The sequence below is a fragment of the Bombus huntii genome, chromosome 9 (assembly GCF_024542735.1).
Source record: "Bombus huntii isolate Logan2020A chromosome 9, iyBomHunt1.1, whole genome shotgun sequence".
In the NCBI taxonomy this organism is placed as follows: Eukaryota; Metazoa; Arthropoda; class Insecta; order Hymenoptera; family Apidae; genus Bombus; species Bombus huntii.
In genome coordinates this window covers 10,842,695-10,858,357 of record NC_066246.1, presented here as the reverse complement: position 1 = coordinate 10,858,357, position 15,663 = coordinate 10,842,695, and the positions used below count along the sequence as shown (strand labels likewise).

Here is a 15,663-nt window from a genome sequence, read left to right as displayed (position 1 = left end):
GACTCACGGAAGTATTTGAACATTTACTATTGAAAATTTTTATGAATGTATCATATGAGTTATATGAAACATTTTGAAACCTTTATTGGCATTGTAATGGGACTATCATGCTTATACCGATAGAATTTGGGACCAATTTGAAAATGTATAAGAAAGTTGCAAGTTATTTAAAAAATGTATATAAGTATTCAAATACATTCATGAGCCATTACATGTTCTTTATGGTTCAGTAATCACCAAAATTCATGAATTCTCACTTCAAAATAAAAGATTTACTTAATCCGAAATTTTTTTTATAAAAAAAGGGATAACGTTTGCGAAAATGAAGTTGCTTATTATTAAAATATTTGATTAATATTCCTGGACGGCATGGAGGCACGTAATTTTCGAACAGACGGTAAACTCGAGCGTCGAAGCGGTGACCCTCGTTTGTTCTATGGAGGGTAGGTGTCAAATAAATTGATTGACGGTCAGGCGGATAGACGTGCGTTAGCGAGATGCGGAAGGGAAAAATGTTGGCAAGGTGTGGCGGAAAAACGGGTTACACAACATCGTGAAAAAGCATATTTAAAGCCAGAGACATCGTGTTATCAAAGCCACGACTGAAATTAAAATTTTTTAAACCCGAAAGCACAGTTACGATTATTATTTTTTAATCATTCTAGCAATATAAACACAAATATGAGATAACAATCAATAATAAGAAAAATTCATTATTAAATAGCAATAATACATTATTGCGCGCGTCCAATACCATTTTGAAAACATTTATCGAGTTTATAAAATATATAAACTAAGCAATATATATTATTGAATACATTTTGCATATTTAAATTTTTCGCGATACTACATCGAGTTCGACGAAATTTCACCAAATTAAAAAACAACACGTAGAATGTTTGTGTTTGCAGCAATAATTCAGTATCTCAATTTCCAAGCGGAAAAAGAACCAGCCATGTAACCAGCGTATAAAGCGGCAACAAAGCGAGTGAAATATTTAACCAACCCCTTCTCTGATTTTGCAGCGATGTAAAACCTGCCATTACGAACGAATCGAACTGGCGATGGTACAGATGGGCAAGAAATGGCGCGCAGTATATTTGAAACGTACGAAACAGTGTTTTGCCGAATGCGAAAGCGTGTGCATGGTAACGAGTAGCACGAACGAAATTACCATAAAGTCGATTAAATTTAATGCAAGCTAAACAAGGCCGATTCCGTGGCGAGTCAAGACAAACAGTGTACCGTCAATCTTCGAGTCCCGGATAAAAACTCGATGTTCCGTTTCTGTTTATCTGAAAGTGGAGTTTCGGAGGATAAACGACCTCTCAGTATACAGGATATCACAAAATATGTGGGGAATATTTACAGCGACAATTCTAGACATAAAAAAAGAATGATGAAAATGGTTCATATATAAAAATGTCGTTGAGAGGCCTATTTTTCAAGTTACAAATAACAGTATTTGACGCTGGAAATACACTGGTACCAATCCTGGCAACTGACGAATCCTCCTCTTTATCGCACTCATATTTCACGTTTCTATGGACTGGATACTGAATGTCGTCACTGTGATGACATTTAAAATTTGATGCCGAAGTCAAAATTCAAAATTCATCTTCAAAATGTAATTATTTATTGCTCCAACTAGTTGGGAATACTGCCAGAAATATATGTCAACCGCATAGCTCTAATATACTAACCAAAATTCTATTCGTATCCTATGTTATTTGTTCAGTTCGAGAATCTTAGAACGAGGCACTTAAAATGGAGCATGTGCTAACATAACATTTTTCATTGTTTTAATGTCTAAAATCGAGTCGAATATCTTATGAATATCTGCCATATATTTTGTGATATCCTGTAGAACGAAACACCGAGAATGAGAAAAAACGTTGACGAACTGTCGTCCGTAACCGCGAGGTCACTCTCTGGGGAGTACGTTGGTGCAACTATGCCAGACAATATCGGGTATAGGAGCAAACACCGTATGAAAAGCTGTAACTGTGTCAGTCAAGGGTCGCACACAGTCAACTTGATCAGGATTCCAACGTAGTTTATAAATAAAATTGAATGCGAAACGTCGCGAATGTCTGAGAAACATCACCGGTCATATATCTTCCGTGAAAGTAAGTAATGGAACGTGCGACATACGTTTCACGAACAAAAACGAGCGAGTTCTCGGCCTCGAGTCGTTCCCGCGTCATTTATCGGTGCCGATGAACATCGATGGACATGAATACTTGCTGTATTATCTTGACAAATGGGAATACCCAAGCGACTAAGTGTTGGTGTACTTTCCTCATACGGATCACAGATAGAAGAAAGGAGAATAGTATGAAAATTGTAGATTGCGTTCGAAATTTTAATCGTTATGATAAAAGATTAAAAAAATGTAGTGAAAATATAATATTTCACATGAAATACGATACTATTCACTTTTAGATTAATATTATTATACTATCGAATGAAATGTTTGTAGAATCGGAATAATGGATATTGAAATAATAGTATTTTGGGCAAAGAGTCGCTCAAGAATGTATTTGAACAATTATAGAAAACTTGTTGAAATGTTATTAACACTGTAATGAGACTATTGTATTCATAGCGATAGCATGACACTGTAAAGAGTAAAATAAGAATAAAAAGAATCAAGTTAGTAAGTTGATAGCCGAAAAATAGTAGATTTTGCGATGACTGCGGACTGGTGAGGTGATAGTTTACGAAAGAGAGGAGTAAGAAACGAAAATAATTTATGGCTGAACTATTAGCGATTCAATTACGGATAACATTTTGTCACGGACCATGAAAGTCGCGGTAATAAAAGCGTGGTGGCATGGGCAAGCAGCACGTTCCTTTCCGCTGCTTCAACGTCCTGAACACGTGCGACGTTGGAACGCTGAAAACGAATTCGCTCGACTTTTAGTGTTCCCGTAGTAGACTTCCAGCCCGCCTTTTTCGAACAGCCACGCTCCTCGATATCGATATTCGATACGTCCGTGTGCACAAATTGCACGGCGACCGAGTAAATACATAATTCGCGACGATATTTATTCCGTTGGTGAAAAATCGTCCATGCTACTGAAGTTATTTCACGATGCTTATTCGCGGTTTACCAATATAGATTCGATACGTGGTTTCTGGTTGCTCGACCTTATAGATCGATCGCGACACGTAGCCATTAGTGAAATGTAAATTGATTACAATCGAGAGATGAAGTATCACGTCGTTGCAGATTGATGGATTAATATTTCATGTAATAAATGAACTATACTAGCAAGATTTATAGCAAACGTGTCGTTAATATGTTAAGTATATTATCGTTCATACGAATCTGGACACTTTGGTCAATTTATGGTAATAGTATGTGAATTTGAATATATCGGTATTGCAAATATGTAATATATAGTCGATACACAAAATCGAACCACATCCATTCGAATATCTACCTTGGGTTTGAGCATTATCGGCTTAAGCAGTAGCGAACTAAAATTATGCTAAACGCCCAATCAACTATAGATGCTTCCATCAAGCGCTGCCCGACAATAATTTTATTCATATGATTTTCTATCAAAGGAATGAATATAAATCGTTTAAATTATGTTCCTCTGTCCTGGCGGGAATTCATTCGGATAACAGGAAATGCAATCATCTGTAAATACATCGAACAGAAATTTGTATGGTTGCTACAGAAATAGTGGCTTATTCCGTAGCACTTGAAACAATATCTACACAATAGACGATACAGATATAGAATTACTGTAAAATTCAAAATACAAAAAACAAGACGCGTATTGTGTTTTTATGTTCACTTTTTCTCACCCCTTTCATTCCTATTCTACATTGAACTAATTGAATATTCGATAATACAGAGCCGAATAAAACGATCATATTTACGATATATTAATATTTCAACTAAATTGTAAAATAAAATCTACGATACATTAACATTAAGAAAACCGTCATCTAACAACGAAGATACATAAACAAGCACATCGTTAATATTCATTCGACGTCTAATACAACAATCTCAAACAGCAATTCCATCGATGTAATACAACAGCGTAATTCATTTCTAGTTGAAAAGGTCCGACGAGACAAGCACACCGACGAGTGTCTATTATAATTGCGACCGGCTGTATTAACTTCCGAAAATCCATTCAGACGATTATATACACGGGGCAATTAAAAGTTTACCGAACAATGACGCAAAGAATGGGAATGAGTCGAACGTCGTTATTCGTCTAAACGGAATAAAAGGAGAAAGACGGCGACGCGAAGCCGCGACGTTGGGCACATCCGAAGCGAGAACCGAGAATCAAACTTTTAATGAATTTGCCTGACTAAGAAATCACTTGCTACCGTGCAATATCTCGAGTTTTACGGCCAGCCGCGTACCCTGTACAAAAATCCATACGCCTCTTTTTCTTTTCCACCCATCGTGCGATCCATGATTCCGGATTATCTTTTTTATTAAGCTTCTTTCGACGGTTCAATGAAATTCGAAAGTTGAAATACAAAACTTTCCAGATGCCCGGTCGCTGCTTATATTAAAGAATGTTTCCGTTGAATCGCTATCCAAGTCACAATTGCTATTATCACTCGCGTTCGCCGTTCGATTCGTTGTATTGTTTGTTAGTGAGAGATATTGAATCGTGTTATAGAATAGAAGGATCGAAAGGATTTATTATTTCCGCGAAGGGGTTTAATGAAGGATGGCCGAGAAAGTTTCCTCGCCCGATGGATATTTTTCTTGTGCGCAACGTGCAGATGTATTTTTTCATTCGAACGATTAAAAGAAACTTTCGTCATTATCTGTATGGATTGGAAAAATATCGTTGGGTTAAAGGTGTCTAGGTAAATCCTTTCTAGAGGAGTTTTCTCAAGGCACAATTGCACCGAGCTATTTTCCACGCCAACTTTATTGCCCTGCATTGTCTGTTGCTCTTATAAATGTCTTTCTACATTCTGCCTCACGGTGGCGCCATTAATATCATCGAGCTCCCTTTTCGTGCTACTTTTGCGTAGCAGTCGCAAAGGAATGACCCACGTTGGATAATATCGGGTCGTTCCACACTGAAAATCATGGCAAATAGCCCACTAGTTCGGTCGAGAGCGAGAAACGAAAGAAGAAGCTAGGCCAATTTTTGGAACAAAGTACTTCAAATACAATGTGTGCATTTGTTATTGCATATTATCTTCTAAAGGAAATTTTATCATCATTGTGTTTGATCATAAACAGTAAAATTGTTGCAGATTCTTTTATCCGTAATTTTTTACTACATTGTACTGCATTTCGTTGACTGAATTATATTCACAATTGTTATATATTGTCAAAGTTAACTATATCAATCATATATCATATTATGTCAATTATATATTGTGAAAGTGTCCAAATACTTTCAAATCCTAGTATATATAACGACGATATGGAATCTTTTTTGTCATATACACAGTCGATATTTTTTTTTTTTTTTAATGAACATGGCCGAACCAAGTATTTATATATATTTTATAAGTTGTCTGTTGACTGTAGCGTTTTCTTTTAACGTGTTGAAAAGCATTTTAAGGCGTTGAACTTTGGAACGTGATTTAAAGCCTTAAATTTGCTGCTGTTCTTCAAACCTACAGAATTTCATCTAAATCGGACCTGGATTGTTCGCGACCTTTTCTTGTAATAGAAATCCTGCAAATTTTATAGACAACAAGGAAGAAGGTAATCCCTTTTTGACGGGAAAATGTATCTAGAGGAGCATAGTGCAGCGACTCAAAGTGTATTTTCAGTCGAGTTAATAGAACAGTTTCAGAAGGAAATGTCCGAGCATTTAGTTTTTACGGTTACTACGCAACAACCAGAATGATACTGGCAAAATTAAACACGGAATGTACCGAAAATGTGAGCTGGTCAAGGGAAAAAGAATGAACTTAAATTACACTGCCTTTTATTTACCTAATGCTTACAATCACTCGTAGCTATTCTTTTTCTTTCGGGCTGCATTTTTCTCGACTCGATTCCAAGTTTTCCTGGTTGTTTCGTGAGGTTACTGTCCACCATACGTGTGAGAATAATTCTTTCACATGCTAGACGCGCCTGAAGTACATATCATGAACGTATAAAAATAAGATATTACGTAGAATATTGGTAGAATATGAAAAGAATATGTGTCCTTTTTTACAAAGTGGGTACGAAATCGTTATTCTCTTGTATTAGTTTGTCCGAAAAGTTTCTTTCGATTTATAAGGAAATAATAGACGCACAACCTTTTTTGTTTTATATTATTTTGTCGAATTACGTACGGTCCATTTTGTTCTACTGAGATAAACTCCGCGACATTTCACAAACTTGGTTTCACGTTTGTATGAAGGTGCACTGTTGTAAAAAGCACGTTTGCGAAAGAAAGACACTTTTCGAACAACCTAACAAAAGAAATTCAGATCGTTTTTAGATTATACTTTCCATTATCTCTTCTTTGATACACCTATTTACGATGATTAATTTGTTTCTAGTTAAAATTTCTATTTCGATTTAAAAGACTATTCCATTGGTGATGCGAGCGTTAGGAATTATCGAAAAATCGAAATGATTCTAAAATCCTCGTAAATCATAGGTTATCGCAAACCGTCTATAAATTGAAGTGGAATCGAATCAAGATGTGCAGTCAGACATACACTCATGCAAACTCTATCTCCGTACACTCGATACTTTATCTGCTTTGTCCAAAACGAATGTAAACGAATGATATATCCTCCCTACGCTTCCTAGGCCATCAGGGTTTTCATTTTTTCACGTGTCTGCCTCATATCATTGTTCTCTCCTGTTTTCTTGACAAGTAGTGATACTTACCAAACTTCACCGATTGAGATATCAATGAAATATTATCAACTATCATAAGTATTATCGTGTGTCTTTTCAGCGTTATTTCGCAATTTTTCGTTACTACAACGTTATTATATATTCTTAAACCCTAATAATCAATTTAACGTTTTCCCAGTCTTTGCATTCACAATGTTATATCCAATTAAAGTCTATAGTCATTCGGACAGATATTTCACATAATATCATACTTTAAAACATTATTATATAAAATGTAAATTTTACATTAATATTTAATACAATAACAGGTAAAGTTTCTTAATTATAACAAACATAAATAAATTAATTGTAAATTTTTTATCATACGATTTTTAATTAATGTTTAACCATGTTGGTGGAAAGATGTGCAAAAAGTTGAAACTCTGAAACTTTACAAGCTATCTTGTTAGAGAGAAAGAAATAAAATAAAAAACGATCTTTCATAGATCCGTTCTTTGGTGTAGGATCATTAATTATCTCAGTATGAACACGATGTATCAATCGAGCAAAGTTGTTGACTTCTTGAAATAGAATAAGTATTTGCTGACAGGGCAATGTAAAATACGATATCGATCGAAGCCCTCGTAGTTAATATGACTCTTTACTTCCTCGTCCGACGATTAATAGCCGGCCTTGATGGATAATAACGATAGTGCCAACCCGAACAATTATCGTAGCGGAAAACGACACAATGCCGTTCAAATTACGTTGATTTATCCTGTGTTGATTTCACGTAACTCGACGTTAACCGATAAACCACCGAGAAAGTTAATTCCACGAGTCGGCCATATCTCAAGCTCCTATACTGACTCGAGTAATCTCATTGAGCATCGACCGAGAATACAGATTGCTCCCTGCCATCGTGGATTCCAATTAAAAGTTAAACAGTTCCAATCAGAATCGAATTAACCTCTGCATAGGTAATCAATCAACGCATTACCCAAGATCAATTATACCTCACGGCAACTAACCCCGCGAACTTATCTATTTTTGAAACCCTGCTTCTTCGTTAACTCGAGGAACAGTCTGGCAAAAGGTTTAATTACGGACGAAAGATTTCTGACCTTCTTCGTCTTCCCCGAGGAAAAGAAGGTTGAACGAGTAACAGTTTCAGAAATTAAGCGGGTTTAATTTCGTGGACCGACTCAAGATGCGCCATCATTTCCTGACATTATCATGCGTAAACGAGAATCGCTCACATTAATTTTAGACGGCGCTGGTTAGCTCGATCGATGGTTCCCTAATCAAAGCGCAAGCAATTAACGTAAACAGTGGAGATTGAGGGTACTAAATCAGATCAGATGTTGGGTAATGCATCATTTACCACAGCACTGCTGCAGTAATTCTCTTTGGCTAGTCTCCGCGATTTTCCATTTCCCCTCTAAAGGATAAACGACCGCGGTGATATGGAACCTTCAGGTTGATTTACCCGACTTAAAGAATAAATGTTTCTACGTAGTATTCTTGGAGATTCCAATTACGAAAACCTTTGATCCTTCACACACAGGACTCAGTGGTTTCGTGTTAAGAAAATATTTAAAGTTACATGCTCTACTTTTATGGTTACCTATAAAAAGCGTATCTCATCAAAGCAAGCGTTTCATTTTAATCGTATCACACGAAAAACTTCCGAAAACATAAAATTTAACCTTTCACAACCGAGCTTTCCCTCTAATATTCGTTGAATCTTGGAACGCAGACAAGTTTCCCTTATTTTACGTTCCACCCTCTGCTCGTAAAAAGAAGATGCTTGTAAGCTACCACTCTATTTATCACGAGGCAATTAAAGTATTCTTAACGAACGAGTATACCGCGCGAGATATATTAAACTCGGGAAGAAACAGACTTCGTGAAACTTTCCGACAAGCAACGAAGTTATCGTCTGGATAAAAGGTTGATTTTTCTTCCTGTCGGATGAAATACTACTTCCTTGATGACTCGACGGTAGCGTAACATCATTGGATACTCCGTGTACCTTCGTTCGATGTTTTTCAGAAGGGAACACGACGTTTTACTTGCTCGTTCGATCGTTGTTTATATTCTTTGGAAACTCGTACGGACGTATTTATTGTTGGTTAAACAGAGAGTTCGAATGCTGCAGAAGCCAGAGCGCATCTTAAACACTGGACACGAACAACCGAAGCACTTCTGGCCGTTCAATAAGAGAACCATAATGCGACATTAAAAGAGAACGTTCCGGCACACAAACGCGCCACGATGGCGCGCATTCGTGCATCCGCGTTCTTATTGTCTTTCGACGATAGCTCGAAATCGCCAACATATTGTACCAACTCCACTTTCCCCTTGGTTCCAAATCGTAGAATTCACTTCCGATAGGGATGGGGGTTGTACTTTCTGCCGTTGGAACTGGAAAACTCACTCGGACGAGAAAAGTTCGGCAATCGGGCGGAAGATTCAGTAAAATGAGACGGACCATACTCAGACTTCCGCTGAAGAAAATTGAAATTGTAATCGTGCATCGCGATGCTTGGTTAAATATAACGATTCTTCCATCTCCAGAAATAGTTGACTAAAATTATTTTCCCGATTCTCGTGTAAATTATTGTTTATTATTTCTATAAAATTGTGGTTATCGAGCAATTAATATCGCTTTGAATGAAAATCTTTTTACAGATTTTCCTACTACTTCGTTATCCATCTCATTGTACTATATTCACCAAATATAAAATTTAGAATATAATTAACAAGCCTAAACGCTCATAACTATCTGCGTAAAAAATAATTTTATTTTAATAATAACATTGAAAACGACACTAAATACTAAATGAAAGAGAAATGAATGTTAAATTCGGCTTAATTCTCGACCGTAATTTTATTAAGCAAAAATTAACTATGTATTATAGAGGGTGCAGTAATTACAAAAACACTTTACACTTTTTTAACCCGAGCCACATGGTCGCGGAAACAAAGTCAGAAATAAAATAGTATTGTAGTAAAATTGCAGCGACTTTGAAGCAGGAGAGGATACGAGACAGGTGGTTTTATTAAGGAAACGAATGAGTTGCAGGAATTCAACGCGGAGGAAAGGGAAAGGTTCAAAGTGCGGAGCCAGTTTGCCTTGTGGGCTTTACTAGTATCTCGTGACCCGCTTCGAAATTGCATTTGCCTCTCTGACAATAATTACTCGCGCCGTTTACCTTGCCAGGATAACCCACCCTTACCGGTGGGCAATGGAATCGACGAACCTTCACGACAAGCTATTCTATCGTATTATTCGTCTATAACCCTATGATCACGTCCGAATTCAATGATTGTTGACTCCCATTCTATCGATAAATACAGTCTAACCGTTGCCGATATCTAGCCTAGTCGACAATTAGATGCACGTCAAAATCTAAACAGGACTAACTATGCTTGTTATCAACTCGAAACCATTTCTCTCAAACATAAATTGTTTGCGTAACGACCCTTCGCTGCGCTAATAACACCGACTTGAAATATTACGATTGTAGAGATCAGGAAGTGTGATCATAGTATATTTGAAATCGAAACTGAAATTTTAACATGTTTCAGAGCTTAAGGAGAAATATTATATTGTAGTATGACAACTGGAAGGAATGTATAGGAAAGCACCCGAAAGACAATCTCAGAGGGATTAAAGAGTTTTAGTAGCGTAAGTTAGCTAATTGCTGTTTTCCATGAAGTACTGCTCTAACAGTTTGGTAAGTTAGAAAGTTCAGTAAAAACAAGGACACAAAATTTGTTTTCCAAATATACTGAAAATTTTACTTCCTGTAGCTATTATCGTTTTCCCGTGGTCTTCCCAATTTCGATGGACTATTGTGTGGCAAATTCAGCAGTGCTTTCAATTTTCTGTTTTATTTTTCCACAAAAATCCGATTATTCCCGGAAACCGTTTACCAATGTAAACTACTGAATGTATGCTGAATGTATCTAAAATTTATTCTACACATCGAAGGAACTCTACAGTGAGGTAAGTTAAAGTTATAGTGAAATTTCACTATATCTTACATAGCACACATATGTAACATGTGTAATATCGTAGAATAGCTTTGATTGGAGATCGGCTGAAAATAGAAAAAACCGTGTACGTCGTGTTTCTGTGGTTCGTTTACATTTAAGAGTGCCTACGTGACTAAAGGCACGTAGTTGGTAGTTCTTACATAGGTATGAGGGAAACAATAGACAACGTTAGAAGAAGGACGGTTTCGCTATCCAAGGCGAATCGAAAAGTGTGCGTGTTGCGAGAATCAGAGCTAATTGAGTCGTCGAAGAGTAGAGTCGTTAGAGGTTTCGAGTCGTCGAAGAGTAGAGTCGTGAGAATTGATAGAGTTGTTAGAGAGAGAGAGTGTGTGTGTTAGATTCGTTGTGACGAGAGTGGTCAAATAACTGTAAAGTTATTTGATATAGATACGAGTATTGCATTTAGTTTCCGTTAAATAAATATCGTTCTCTGTCCAATTTATATTTGTATATTCAATTTAATATTAATAAATTGTAAGTAATCCGGAAAAAAGAATTTCTATCCTTATTTTCCGATATTACACATGTATATTCAAAGCAAATGTTTATAAGTGTTTAAATTCTTTTACGAACCACTGTATATATTATACATGTCTATTCTGACAGATACAGGTGCGATTCGAAACATGCTACACCTAGAATGTCGAGCCAATGCGTACAGTTTCCGACATGATGTTGCACAATACCCTTTCGCAGACGGTTCATTCAGCAAGAACAATGATTCGGTGAACCTGGCGTTCCCCTTTGCGAACAGGACTATTTTATCGTACCGCAAACTCGCCTACATTCCCGCGTACACGCCTGGCCTACTGGCGAAAACGGCTTCTATCTGTTCTTTTGCACAATGGCGTCGCGAAAGTAGGAGGCGGCCGTCACAATTCGACGAAATTTATTACCCGACCTTCCGCCTCTACGACTCACCATTCTCGCAGTGCTCTACGGCTCGTTTCCTAGTGCGCCTTACTGCGACACCAAGGAAAGCTAAGAACCACATGCTATAGCTACGGTCTACCGACTATCTGTTGTGACAACGGAGTTTGCCAACGAACTGAACCGATCCCGTCGATCGAGTCTTGATTACGCCGATATTTTCGTCTCGGACGATTTGCACCGGACGCATCTTCTCGGATGCACATGAACAACTTCGAAAAGATATAGATTCACACAGACATATTACATATATAGGTGTCCGATAGTTGATGGTAAAATCGAATAAGAAGGAGCGATTCCTCATGAAAATATAAGTCGAAAATGCAGAATAAAGAGCTTATATACAAAGTTCTGTTTTCTCGAAAGAAACAATTCTGAAAATCTGCTGGGTACGCATGTACGAATTACAAGTCCCGACCTGACGAATTTCTGTTTCTTACTTCTGTTACTTTCGGTCGATCTGTCAATTTCTTTTATTATATTTGTATTTTTTTCATTATTTGTATTTTCTAATACTCTAAAACTTCGACATCCCTGTTATTTTTATAATACACTAATAATTTAGTAAAATATCATGGGCAGAAATTTATCACGTTGTGTTAAGGAAAAATACATTATTTGCTTTATTCGCACACAACAGCTATACATATATATTACACTCTGAAGAACTCAATAACCTTCTTACACGCACGCTTGTTGTCAACAGACTATTCTAGATTCTTCTAACAGCTACCAACAGTCTTTTGTTTCAACTGAGACCTGGACGTCCTCTGACGTTTACACACGCATTCACATGTACCGTGTAAATGTATCATCCACCTAACACGGCTCCTTACATTTATACTGTACACTTAATTGTATTTACATGCTTGTCGAATTAAATAACAGAAAATTTAACACTTATTGCTTTATTTACATTCCTCTTACATTTATCCATAACCTAAACCTTTCGAATTTCTCCCTACACAGTGCTTTCGTAAAAATATCCGCAGTATTTTCGTCTGTACTTACTTTAATTATATTTATCTTATTTTCCTTTAAGCATTCGCGAACGTAGTGGTATGAGTAAAACGGAAAGATGGCATAGGATGCTAGGACACGTAAATTTTAAATACTTAAATATTTTGGGTAAAGAGTAGCTAGTGACAGGCATACCGAATAAATTTGAAAAGGAATTTTTGAAATGTAGGGTGTGTATAGAAAGTAAAATGCATAATTTATCTTTCAAAAATAATCGAACTAAGGCTAGGAAGATAATGGAAATTATTCATACGGACGTGGGTGGTCTCTTTAAGACTACCGGATTAAATAGAGAGAAATATTTTATTTCATTTATCGATGATTATAGTAAAATAGCTAAGATCTATTGTATAAAATCAAAAGACGAGGTCTTTGATTCTCTCGTACAGTTTGTAAATGAAGTTGAGAACATAACGGGCAAGAGGTTAAAAATATTGAGATGCGATAATGGAAGAGAATACTTAAACAATCGAATTTATAAATTTGCTAGAGATAAAGGTATCATAATAAATAATTGTCCAACCTACGTACATGAATTAAACGGAACAGCGGAAAGATATAATAGAACAGTGATGGGTATGGTGCGTTGCTTGTTAACGGAAGCGAAAGTATATAAAAAGTACTGGCCGGAAATAGTATGTACAGCGGCATACCATACTTGAAAAATCGAATACTAGCAAACACTGTAGAGAGAAAGACACCTTTTGAAATATTCTTCGGGAGAAAACCAAGTGTATTTGTATTTGGTATACATGTACCAAGTCGGTTTTCGAAGTTGGTTTTCTCAAAAAAGGGACCTACATATGTCAGATCTTTATTCTACATTTGCGATTTATTTTTTCATTAGTAGCTCGAAATTAGTATTATAATATAAATTCGAATCTACAATGAAGTTAGGGCCATGTAGCACCATAGATGGTGATCGTGAGACGTGGACGATTTTCTTCGAAAGATTTGTAGACAGAAAAGAAAGATTTGGAGACTTGCTGGACAGTTGGAGAAATGCGCGCTGAATGAGAGAAGCAGATAAACGGAAGGAACGTACGAGTCTCACTGCGAGAGAGTGGAAACGCGAAGGAGAGGATAATGTATGGCAGGAGAAGCGGACACCGGGAGGAAAGAAAAATGTTTACAGCTTATGATGCCACATCTGAATGTCATGTTTCATCGTGATGTGTTGGAATTGCTATTAGGTAACCGCGTCGATTTCTTCAAAGCAAAATAAGAGTTTTATCGTTGCTGAGACATTCCTGCGGTATGGAAAAGAGGCCACGAGGTGTTTCCCCATTTATGTATGAAAAGTTGCATTTCAAAACGATTTCCCGATGTCGTTCATATTTCTTCCGAGAATTTCCTATATTTCAAGCGATAAATAAGGAAATAAGATTGTCATTTCGATAGCAAGTAATTTTAACTCTCGAATTAGGAGAGATTTCGATCTCAGTTTCAACGTTACGGTCGTGAGAATGACAGAATAAATAAGAATGCACGTACGAAGGTGTTTGCAACTTGTTTTAAATCAAACAACAGCGTATCTCGTCTGTTTAGGCTGTTATTTGGCACGATTGAAGAAACATCGTATCGAGACAGTAATCGAGGAAGGAAATTGCGACCGATTCGGTGCTGAGCAAACTTTAGAATTGCTGAGAAAGTATGTAGATCCAAGAGATCCATGAGAGGCTTTCTCTACTGTCGATATTTTTATTTTATGCTAAAATATCTCTTTCCCGATTTCTTGTTTTATGATTATAGTAAAATGTACACACTACTGCTAGTGTGTCAAAGTGTTCAAATATTAGCAAAAATGTACTTATCTCGGGTAAAAAATGTACAGACGTAAATATGCAAAATACCCAGTGTTCTTTATAATTTAGAGGACGCGACAAATCTTTTCAAATATGTGAATTTACATAAAATTCAGCAGCCTACTTCTGGGCAGCAATGTGTATTCTTCGATCCTCCAGTTTTAAGAAAACACTATAACATCTGCGCACTCCATAATTCAGAATGACGTTTTCCTTTATTACCCTTGTACGTTATTATTACGTTGCAAGTTCACAGTCCATTATCTAAGGAACTACTTGATCAACCGGTGAAGGATAAGGATCGGAACGAGCCGGGCCGCTATATTTCAACAATTAATCGAGTTCCCTGGGTATCGTGATAAATATTCCACGGCATATTAGATACGATCCTGGGTAAGCTATCACGGGGTACTTAATTCCGGTAGCACGGCTGCCAAAACGTGGCAAAGCGTACATCTGTAATAAATCAAATGTAACGGTCGTAAGCAGTTTCCTGGAAAAATCTCGCCGCGCTCGCTTGCACTCGGCTATATCGAGTTAACCTTTTTGCCATGAAGATATATTTTCCAATTTCCGAATGACGTCGCCCACGGGGGCTAAGATCTCGACACGACCGGATAATAGAAACCGCGTTTCTATATCCGTAGCTTGCTAAGAGCCTTCCATTTAAGTCGCGAGCCGTAGGACTCGACCGATCTATCTTGGTTTTACCAGGGTTACTCGGTCGCGGCTCTGACACCACTGCGGGAAAAACTCGTATCAGATATAGCATCGTAAAACATTTTCAGAAGAAACTGCTTGTCCTGTCTAGACATCCCGAGCTGTGTCCTCATAGAAAAGGCCACCGAGTTGTCAATGTACATCATGTATTTCATTGCTTATTAGGCCAATGATAAGTTAAATATTTTACCTTCAAACGTGGATCGCTTAAAAATGATTTATAACCGGATTACGAAGCAAATAACTTATCTCGAGTCTTATTGACTCTAGTAACCCTAGCTTATCATATTGCTTTTTTACGAACAATATCATGCAATTAACTCTGACAAA

At 37.0% G+C, this 15,663-nt stretch overlaps 1 protein-coding gene across 2 annotated transcripts in view; it reads right to left on the bottom strand.

The window, feature by feature from the left end:
* The window catches only part of LOC126869701 (glutamate receptor ionotropic, kainate 2), a 288,271-nt gene that overhangs the window by 219,829 nt on the left and 52,779 nt on the right, over positions 1 to 15,663 (bottom strand). The window lies entirely within an intron of this gene.